Source organism: Clarias gariepinus, chromosome 2 (genome assembly GCF_024256425.1).
Source record: "Clarias gariepinus isolate MV-2021 ecotype Netherlands chromosome 2, CGAR_prim_01v2, whole genome shotgun sequence".
In the NCBI taxonomy this organism is placed as follows: domain Eukaryota; kingdom Metazoa; phylum Chordata; class Actinopteri; order Siluriformes; family Clariidae; genus Clarias; species Clarias gariepinus.
Genome location: NC_071101.1, coordinates 35,943,732 through 35,956,070, shown reverse-complemented (window position 1 = coordinate 35,956,070; position 12,339 = coordinate 35,943,732).

The window sequence follows — 12,339 nt, the reverse complement described above, 5'->3', positions numbered from 1 at the left end:
CAAGAGAAAAAGTCTAATAACTGATAATTTCCACAACATTTATGCATTTTGGCATTCATGTTAAAAATCAACTTTTTCGTTATTCTTTTTCCCATGTTGATGTGAAATCTTGTAAAAATGCTTATAAACTTATTTTGTATGTTTTACATTGCTATCCATTATTTGTGTGAGAAAACCTCTTTCCTGAGCTCGCACAGCGTTCAGAGCGCAGCAAACGCTTTGTCCCATCTTACCAAGAGAAAAATTCTAATAACTGATAATTTCCACAACATTTATGCATTTTGGCATTCATGTTAAAAATCAACTTTTTCGTTATTCTTTTTCCCATGTTGATGTGAAATCTTGTAAAAATGCTTATAAACTTATTTTGTATGTTTTACATGGCTATCCATTATTTGTGTGAGAAAACCTCTTTCCTGAGCTCGCACAGCGTTCAGAACGCAGCAAACGCTTTGTCCCATCTTACCAAGAGAAAAAGTCTAATAACTGATCATTTCCACAACATAAATGCATTTTGGCATTCATGTTGAAAAACAACTTTTTCGTTATTCTTTTTCCCATGGTGATGATTAAAAATGCTTATAAACTTATTTTGTATCTTTTACATTGCTATCCATTATTTGTGTGAGAAAACCTTTTTCCTGAGATCGCACAGCGCTAAGAGCGCAGCAAACGCTTTGTCTCATCTTACCAAGGGAAAAAGTCTAATAACTGATAATTTCCACAACATAAATGCATTTTGGCATTCATGTTGAAAAACAACTTTTTCCTAATTCTTTTCCCCATTTTGATGATTAAAAATGCTTATAAACTTATTTTGTATGTTTTACATGGCTATCCACTATTTGTGTGAGAAAACCGCTTTCCTGAGCTCGCACAGCGCTCAGAACGCAGCAAACGCTTTGTCTTACCTTACCAAAGCAAAAAGTCTAATACCTGATCATTTCCACAACATGAATGAATTTTGGCATACATGTTGAAAAACATCTTTTTCGTTATCCTTTTTCCCATGTTGATGATTATAAATGATTATAAACTTATTTTGTATGTTTTACATGGCTATCCATTATTTGTGTGAGAAAACCTTTTTCCTGAGCTCGCACAGCGCTAAGAGCGCAGCAAACACTTTGTCTCATCTTACCAAGGGAAAAAGTCTAATAACTGATAATTTCCACAACATTTATGCATTTTGGCATTCATGGTAAAAATCAACTTTTTCGTTATTCTTTTTCCCATGATGATGATTAAAAATGCTTATTAATTGATTTTGTATGTTTTACATGGCTATCCATTATTTGTGTGAGAAAACCGCTTTCCTGAGCTCGCACAGCGCTAAGAACGCAGCAAACGCTTTGTCTTACCTTACCAAAGCAAAAAGTCTAATAACTGATCATTTCCACAACATGAATGAATTTTGGCATACATGTTGAAAAACATCTTTTTCGTTATTCTTTTTCCCATGTTGATGATTAAAAATGCTTATTAACTGATTTTGTATGTCTTACATGGCTATCCATTATTTGTGTGAGAAAACCGCTTTGCTGAGCTCGCACAGCGCTCAGAACGCTGCAAACGCTTTCTCTTACCTTACCAAAGCAAAAAGTCTAATAACTGATCATTTCCACAACATGAATGAATTTTGGCATACATGTTGAAAGACAACTTTTTCGTTATTCTTTTTCCCATGTTGATGATTAAAAATGCTTTTAAACTTATTTTGTATGTTTTACTTGGATATCCAATATTTGTGTGAGAAAACCTCTTTCCTGAGCTCGCACAGCGCTCAGAACGCAGCAAACGCTTTGTCCTACCTTACCAATGCAAAAAGTCTAATAACTGATCATTTCCACAACATAAATGCATTTTGGCATTCATGTTGAAAAACAACTTTTTCCTTATTCTTTTCCCCATTTTGATGATTAAAAATGCTTATAAACTTATTTTGTATGTTTTACATGGCTATCCACTATTTGTGTGAGAAAACCGTTTTCCTGAGCTCGCACAGCGCTCAGAACGCAGCAAACGCTTTGTCTTACCTTACCAAAGCAAAAAGTCTAATAACTGATCATTTCCACAACATGATTGAATTTTGGCATACATGTTGAAAAACATCTTTTTCGTTATTCTTTTTCCCATGTTGATGATTAAAAATGCTTATTAACTGATTTTGTATGTTTTACATGGCTATCCACTATTTGTGTGAGAAAACCGTTTTCCTGAGCTCGCACAGCGCTCAGAACGCAGCAAACGCTTTGTCTTACCTCACCAAAGCAAAAAGTCTAATAACTGATCATTTCCACAACATGATTGAATTTTGGCATACATGTTGAAAAACATCTTTTTCGTTATTCTTTTTCCCATGTTGATGACTAAAAATGCTTATTAACTGATTTTGTATGTTTTACATTGCTATCCATTATTTGTGTGAGAAAACCTCTTTCCTGAGCTCGCACAGCGCTAAGAACGCAGCAAACGCTTTGTCCCATCTTACCAAGAGAAAAAGTCTAATAACTGATAATTTCCACAACATTTATGCATTTTGGCATTCATGTTAAAAATCTACTTTTTCGTTATTCTTTTTCCCATGTTGATGTGAAATCTTGTAAAAATGCTTATAAACTTATTTTGTATGTTTTACATTGCTATCCATTATTTGTGTGAGAAAACCTCTTTCCTGAGCTCGCACAGCGTTCAGAACGCAGCAAACGCTTTGTCTTACCTTACCAAAGCAAAAAGTCTAATAACTGATCATTTCCACAACATAAATGCATTTTGGCATTCATGTTGAAAAACAACTTTTTCGTAATCCTTTTTCCCATGGTGATGATTAAAAATGCTTATAAACTTATTTTGTATCTTTTACATTGCTATCCATTATTTGTGTGAGAAAACCTTTTTCCTGAGATCGCACAGCGCTAAGAGCGCAGCAAACGCTTTGTCTCATCTTACCAAGGGAAAAAGTCTAATAACTGATAATTTCCACAACATAAATGCATTTTGGCATTCATGTTGAAAAACAACTTTTTCCTTATTCTTTTCCCCATTTTGATGATTAAAAATGCTTATAAACTTATTTTGTATGTTTTACATGGCTATCCACTATTTGTGTGAGAAAACCGCTTTCCTGAGCTCGCACAGCGCTCAGAACGCAGCAAACGCTTTGTCTTACCTTACCAAAGCAAAAAGTCTAATAACTGATCATTTCCACAACATGAATGAATTTTGGCATACATGTTGAAAAACATCTTTTTCGTTATCCTTTTTCCCATGTTGATGATTATAAATGATTATAAACTTATTTTGTATGTTTTACATGGCTATCCATTATTTGTGTGAAAAAACCTTTTTCCTGAGCTCGCACAGCGCTAAGAGCGCAGCAAACGCTTTGTCTCATCTTACCAAGGGAAAAAGTCTAATAACTGATAATTTCCACAACATTTATGCATTTTGGCATTCATGGTAAAAATCATCTTTTTCGTTATTCTTTTTCCCATGATGATGATTAAAAATGCTTATTAATTGATTTTGTATGTTTTACATGGCTATCCATTATTTGTGTGAGAAAACCGCTTCCCTGAGCTCGCACAGCGCTAAGAACGCAGCAAACGCTTTGTCTTACCTTACCAAAGCAAAAAGTCTAATAACTGATCATTTCCACAACATGAATGAATTTTGGCATACATGTTGAAAAACATCTTTTTCGTTATTCTTTTTCCCATGTTGATGATTAAAAATGCTTATTAACTGATTTTGTATGTCTTACATGGCTATCCATTATTTGTGTGAGAAAACCGCTTTGCTGAGCTCGCACAGCGCTCAGAACGCAGGAAACGCTTTGTCTTACCTTACCAAAGCAAAAAGTCTAATAACTGATCATTTCCACAACATGAATGAATTTTGGCATACATGTTGAAAGACAACTTTTTCGTTATTCTTTTTCCCATGTTGATGATTAAAAATGCTTATTAACTGATTTTGTATGTCTTACATGGCTATCCATTATTTGTGTCAGAAAACCGCTTTGCTGAGCTCGCACAGCGCTCAGAACGCTGCAAACGCTTTCTCTTACCTTACCAAAGCAAAAAGTCTAATAACTGATCATTTCCACAACATGAATGAATTTTGGCATACATGTTGAAAGACAACTTTTTCGTTATTCTTTTTCCCATGTTGATGATTAAAAATGCTTATAAACTTATTTTGTATGTTTTACTTGGATATCCAATATTTGTGTGAGAAAACCTCTTTCCTGAGCTCGCACAGCGCTCAGAACGCAGCAAACGCTTTGTCCTACCTTACCAATGCAAAAAGTCTAATAACTGATCATTTCCACAACATAAATGCATTTTGGCATTCATGTTGAAAAACAACTTTTTCCTTATTCTTTTCCCCATTTTGATGATTAAAAATGCTTATAAACTTATTTTGTATGTTTTACATGGCTATCCACTATTTGTGTGAGAAAACCGTTTTCCTGAGCTCGCACAGCGCTCAGAACGCAGCAAACGCTTTGTCTTACCTTACCAAAGCAAAAAGTCTAATAACTGATCATTTCCACAACATGAATGCATTTTGGCATTCATGTTGAAAAACATCTTTTTCGTTATTCTTTTTCCCATGTTGATGACTAAAAATGCTTATTAACTGATTTTGTATGTTTTACATTGCTATCCATTATTTGTGTGAGAAAACCTCTTTCCTGAGCTCGCACAGCGCTAAGAACGCAGCAAACGCTTTGTCTTACCTTACCAAAGCAAAAAGTCTAATAACTGATCATTTCCACAACATGAATGAATTTTGGCATACATGTTGAAAAACATCTTTTTCGTTATTCTTTTTCCCATGTTGATGATTAAAAATGCTTATTAACTGATTTTGTATGTCTTACATGGCTATCCATTATTTGTGTGAGAAAACCGCTTTCCTGAGCTCACACAGCGCTAAGAGCGCAGCAAACGCTTTGTCCCATCTTACCAAGAGAAAAAGTCTAATAACTGATAATTTCCACAACATTTATGCATTTTGGCATTCATGTTAAAAATCTACTTTTTCGTTATTCTTTTTCCCATGTTGATGTGAAATCTTGTAAAAATGCTTATAAACTTATTTTGTATGTTTTACATTGCTATCCATTATTTGTGTGAGAAAACCTCTTTCCTGAGCTCGCACAGCGTTCAGAACGCAGCAAACGCTTTGTCTTACCTTACCAAAGCAAAAAGTCTAATAACTGATCATTTCCACAACATAAATGCATTTTGGCATTCATGTTGAAAAACAACTTTTTCGTAATCCTTTTTCCCATGGTGATGATTAAAAATGCTTATAAACTTATTTTGTATGTTTTACATTGCTATCCATTATTTGTGTGAGAAAACCTTTTTCCTGAGATCGCACAGCGCTAAGAGCGCAGCAAACGCTTTGTCTCATCTTACCAAGGGAAAAAGTCTAATAACTGATCATTTCCACAACATAAATGCATTTTGGCATTCAATGTTGAAAAACAACTTTTTCCTTATTCTTTTGCCTATTTTGATGATTAAAAATGCTTATAGATTTATTTTGTATGTTTTACATGGCTATCCACTATTTGTGTGAGAAAACCGCTTTCCTGAGCTCACACAGCGCTCAGATCGCAGCAAACGCTTTGTCTTACCTTACCAAAGCAAAAAGTCTAATAACTGATCATTTCCACAACATGAATGAATTTTGGCATACATGTTGAAAAACATCTTTTTCGTTATCCTTTTTCCCATGTTGATGATTATAAATGATTATAAACTTATTTTGTATGTTTTACATGGCTATCCATTATTTGTGTGAAAAAACCTTTTTCCTGAGCTCGCACAGCGCTAAGAGCGCAGCAAACGCTTTGTCTCATCTTACCAAGGGAAAAAGTCTAATAACTGATAATTTCCACAACATTTATGCATTTTGGCATTCATGGTAAAAATCAACTTTTTCGTTATTCTTTTTCCCATGATGATGATTAAAAATGCTTATTAATTGATTTTGTATGTTTTACATGGCTATCCATTATTTGTGTGAGAAAACCGCTTCCCTGAGCTCGCACAGCGCTAAGAACGCAGCAAACGCTTTGTCTTACCTTACCAAAGCAAAAAGTCTAATAACTGATCATTTCCACAACATGAATGAATTTTGGCATACATGTTGAAAAACATCTTTTTCGTTATTCTTTTTCCCATGTTGATGATTAAAAATGCTTATTAACTGATTTTGTATGTCTTACATGGCTATCCATTATTTGTGTGAGAAAACCTCTTTCCTGAGCTCGCACAGCGCTCAGAACGCAGCAAACGCTTTGTCCTACCTTACCAATGCAAAAAGTCTAATAACTGATCATTTCCACAACATAAATGCATTTTGGCATTCATGTTGAAAAACAACTTTTTCCTTATTCTTTTCCCCATTTTGATGATTAAAAATGCTTATAAACTTATTTTGTATGTTTTACATGGCTATCCACTATTTGTGTGAGAAAACCGTTTTCCTGAGCTCGCACAGCGCTCAGAACGCAGCAAACGCTTTGTCTTACCTTACCAAAGCAAAAAGTCTAATAACTGATCATTTCCACAACATGATTGAATTTTGGCATACATGTTGAAAAACATCTTTTTCGTTATTCTTTTTCCCATGTTGATGATTAAAAATGCTTATTAAATGATTTTGTATGTTTTACATTGCTATCCATTATTTGTGTGAGAAAACCTCTTTCCTGAGCTCGCACAGCGCTAAGAACGCAGCAAACGCTTTGTCTTACCTTACCAAAGCAAAAAGTCTAATAACTGATCATTTCCACAACATGAATGAATTTTGGCATACATGTTGAAAAACATCTTTTTCGTTATTCTTTTTCCCATGTTGATGATTAAAAATGCTTATTAACTGATTTTGTATGTCTTACATGGCTATCCATTATTTGTGTGAGAAAACCGCTTTCCTGAGCTCGCACAGCGCTAAGAGCGCAGCAAACGCTTTGTCCCATCTTACCAAGAGAAAAAGTCTAATAACTGATAATTTCCACAACATTTATGCATTTTGGCATTCATGTTAAAAATCAACTTTTTCGTTATTCTTTTTCCCATGTTGATGTGAAATCTTGTAAAAATGCTTGTAAACTTATTTTGTATGTTTTACATTGCTATCCATTATTTGTGTGAGAAAACCTCTTTCCTGAGCTCGCACAGCGTTCAGAACGCAGCAAACGCTTTGTCTTACCTTACCAAAGCAAAAAGTCTAATAACTGATCATTTCCACAACATAAATGCATTTTGGCATTCATATTAAAAAAACAACTTTTTCGTAATCCTTTTTCCCATGGTGATGATTAAAAATGCTTATAAACTTATTTTGTATGTTTTACATTGCTATCCATTATTTGTGTGAGAAAACCTTTTTCCTGAGCTCGCACAGCGCTAAGAGCGCAGCAAACGCTTTGTCTCATCTTACCAAGGGAAAAAGTCTAATAACTGATAATTTCCACAACATTTATGCATTTTTGCATTCATGGTAAAAATCAACTTTTTCGTTATTCTTTTTCCCATGATGATGATTAAAAATGCTTATTAATTGATTTTGTATGTTTTACATGGCTATCCATTATTTGTGTGAGAAAACCGCTTTCCTGAGCTCGCACAGCGCTAAGAACGCAGCAAACGCTTTGTCTTACCTTACCAAAGCAAAAAGTCTAATAACTGATCATTTCCACAACATGAATGAATTTTGGCATACATGTTGAAAAACATCTTTTTCGTTATTCTTTTTCCCATGTTGATGATTAAAAATGCTTATTAACTGATTTTGTATGTCTTACATGGCTATCCATTATTTGTGTCAGAAAACCGCTTTGCTGAGCTCGCACAGCGCTCAGAACGCTGCAAACGCTTTCTCTTACCTTACCAAAGCAAAAAGTCTAATAACTGATCATTTCCACAACATGAATGAATTTTGGCATACATGTTGAAAGACAACTTTTTCGTTATTCTTTTTCCCATGTTGATGATTAAAAATGCTTATAAACTTATTTTGTATGTTTTACTTGGATATCCAATATTTGTGTGAGAAAACCTCTTTCCTGAGCTCGCACAGCGCTCAGAACGCAGCAAACGCTTTGTCCTACCTTACCAATGCAAAAAGTCTAATAACTGATCATTTCCACAACATAAATGCATTTTGGCATTCATGTTGAAAAACAACTTTTTCCTTATTCTTTTCCCCATTTTGATGATTAAAAATGCTTATAAACTTATTTTGTATGTTTTACATGGCTATCCACTATTTGTGTGAGAAAACCGTTTTCCTGAGCTCGCACAGCGCTAAGAGCGCAGCAAACGCTTTGTCCCATCTTACCAAGAGAAAAAGTCTAATAACTGATAATTTCCACAACATTTATGCATTTTGGCATTCATGTTAAAAATCAACTTTTTCGTTATTCTTTTTCCCATGTTGATGTGAAATCTTGTAAAAATGCTTATAAACTTATTTTGTATGTTTTACATGGCTATCCATTATTTGTGTGAGAAAACCGCTTTCCTGAGCTCGCACGGCGCTAAGAACGCAGCAAACGCTTTGTCTTACCTTACCAAAGCAAAAAGTCTAATAACTGATCATTTCCACAACATGATTGAAATTGGCAAACATGTTGAAAAACATCTTTTTCGTTATTCTTTTTCCCATGTTGATGATTAAAAATGCTTATAATTTCGTTTTGTATGTTTTTATAAAGACCATGCATTAGCTTGTGTAAGAAAACAGCTTTCCTGAGACCTGACAGCGCTAAAAACGCAGCAAACCCTTTATCTCACCCTTTATATCTTTACTTGTGTATGCGTGTTTGTGTGTGTATTATGCTTGTGCAGTTTGGGTCTGTGTGCAGGATGTGTAGTGTCTTGGCACAGTGTGTAGTGCGCGTGTTTGAATGTGAAACGAAACGTGTTTTCAGGTCGATGAGATGTTGAAGATCACACACACACACAGACACACACACACACACACACACACACACACACACACACACACGCACATATATGCACTGCATACACAAACATTACCTAGGCATACTACACCCATATAAACACACAAGAGACATCCTAAAAACACAACAAATCCTACAGACAGACATACATATCATAAACACACACATCACATATCCTACGCATCATACACAAATGATGACCAACTCAAGCACCTGAGCCAGTCACCAGAAAACACTGTTCACATTGAGTGACAGCTAGCAATGGCAGATCAGAAAGACACATCCAAACATGACGAAGACCTGTGTGTTGAAAAGGCACACAAGTTGTGAGGTGCGCCCAAGTGGCGATGGCACAGGTGCTTGGGCCACCTTATCATAGCTTGTAACTAATTTTCTTCCATTTTTTTAAAAAAGCTTCATGGCCCACTTCTTGGTTTTAACATTCCTTAGGGGCTTGCTCTGGAAACATGGGTAGACGGTAACAAAATTGGGTGCAGATTGATTGTAGAAAAAGATCCAAGGATCTTTGTGGGGGATGGGAGCACGTTTTATTGGCCCTAACTCCTTGAGAAAGTCTGCTCGACAAAATGGCAAAAGTATCCCATAAATTTTCACAAACATACTGCAGCCTACTATGGAACGCTCACCTCGTAGCACATCCTACAGCCTTTTGGATGTCTCCATGTAATTTTAATTTTTGTAGCGCAAGGGGGGCTCCTAGCAGGAATTCACACACACACACACACACACAAACACACACACACACACACACACACACACACACACACACACACACACAGCCTACACACACCCTACACATCCTACACAAACCATGACCGGCCCAATCACCTGCGCCATAACAGACTCCGGGAAAATGGATAGTCTGTGGCCAAATTGTCTGCACAGTGCAGATTGATCCCACAATCCTAGGTTTTTTGTGAGTGTGAGGGTGGCCGTTTTTGACCATATCTCTTTGAAAATACCTCCGATAAGTCCTCTTGTTTGTCACCCTGTCCAAGATTGTCACAAGTAACCCATGCATTTCCACAAACTTACTGCCGCCTTCTATGAAACACTCACCACTTAGCACACTCATACAGCCCTTCGGGCTTGTCCGTGTGCTTTTCATTTTTGGGTTCTTTTATTCCTCGTGGGCCCTAGCAAATGTCGTGGAAGACAGCAGCGATAAGCTGAGCTGGGCAGACTCGGCGTTCCAGGAATACCTACTGTAGCAAAGCATGGGAAATGAATGACACCGTCTGTCTCCCTAGATGTGCAAGGCCTAGTTACAAGTTCGTGTTCTTAATTCACTGAGCAGTGTTTACAGTTGATGATTCAGAGACACCTGGTCCTGAAGCAGATAAAAACCTGGCCAATAGATGCCATTCAGTGAAAATGTAACATTTTAGCAATAAGATTATTATTAATTATCTCAACTGTCAAACTAGTCTAGCCCAAACCCATTTTTGAAGGTTTTTCACAAAATAATTTTTATTTATAACATATAACATATCATGTTAATATAACATTTTAAAATGTATTTTTTCATCTATTGTTTTCAGCTAATTGTATTTTTTTTAACCGTCACAACAACTTCTGCATGTTCATGTTTTTGTAACTACAAAACAATAAAGGCAGTATGGACCGTGCTTAAAACTTTTTTTTTTTTTTATAAGAATTTACACACATGGTCTGTTGTAGCTCATATAGGTCACAATCATTTGGTAACCTATTAGATTTATGATTTTGGCATCGGTTTAACTATAAAATAAAACAAAATGCATTACAACATAATTATGTTATCATGTAGTAACATAATTACCACAGAGACATTGCAAAACTGGGTAATTTTTATGGTATACCTTAATGCATCTCTTCATTGGGTGCCCACACTGAGCATTTTTTCTCCGGTTTGATATATAAAAGAAAATGTATGAGGCGCCATATACGGCTTAAATCAAACTTCATTCATGCACACCCTTTGAAACACTAGCATACACATATATGAAACTGTCACACATACATACATATATGTTACTAACTGCTCAAACAACTACATATGAAATGCACGTGCACAGCTATGAGAACTCTGCGTGCACATAAAATGCTTGGGTTTCTCGAGCCATTTTGTCAACTCACAGAACATTCAATTTCTAGGGTGGCTGAGGACCTTCACTATTTTCCTGGCCTTGGTCCAGCACCGCTTACTGTATATTGAGTGCAGGTGAGGGAGCTCGGTGTGGATGATGCGCTCAGCTGGGCTCCAGACGAGTGGCAGCAGGCGCCATCAGGTTCCTGGTAATGACGGGGGTCTGGTAGTTCCTCTTCTGCTTTGTACCAAGGTCCACTATCAACACCTTTGTCTTGCTGAAATTCAGGAGAAGATTGTCTATCTGGCACCATTTCTCCAGATTTCTGGAGATTTTTCCAATCTCCTCTAGGTAGGCCATCTCATTGTTGTTCGTGATCAAGCCCTCCACTGGTGGAGTTGGTAGTGGCCACGCAGTCGTACGTGTACAAAGAGTACAGCAGGGGGCTCAGAACACAAACATAGGGGGCTCCAGTGCTGAGAGAGAGGGAGGCTGAGACATGTCCGCACATCCTTACTACCTGTGCTCTGCCAGTTAGGAATATGGAGATCCACTGACTCATAGATGGGCTGAGTCCCAGGTGCTCCAGCTTGGTGGCGAGTGTGGAGGGAATTATGGTATTAAATCATAAGCTCTAGTCGCTGAAGAGCATTTTAACATAATTCCCCCTTCGAGTGTCCAGGTGAGTGAGAGATGTATGGAGGAGATAAGAGATTGCATCATCTGTAGAGCGGTTTGGGTGGTATGCAAACTGTAATGGGTCCAGTGTGTCAGGTAGTGAAGAAATGTCTCCGACCAGCCGTTCCAAGCACTTCATCACTGCAGAGGTGTGGGCTACACGGCGATAGTCATTGAGGGAAGCAGGATGGGGTATTTTCGGAACAGTAACAATGACGGACTCTTTGAAGCATGTGGGGATCACTGACTGAGGTAAGAAGAGGTTGAATATCTCTGTGAACACAAGTGCTAGCTGGTACTGACCATGCTTCGTTTGTTCTCGACCACGCCATTGTCTCATGTTTGGATTCCACGCTCACTGAGTTTTGTTATCGACCTATGGATTTGCCTCAACGACTACGAATTCGGATCACGGACCTTTCTCTCATCTCTCTGGCTCTGAACCTCACTCGCCTTCGACCACGAATAAGCTTCACAAAACCAGCCTCCAACCTGGGCGGCTTCTCCATTCTCTCGCCGGCTCTCCACGTGTCTGCAACACTGCGCGAGTCGCGCTGCACCCAAAGCTTCCTCGCCGGC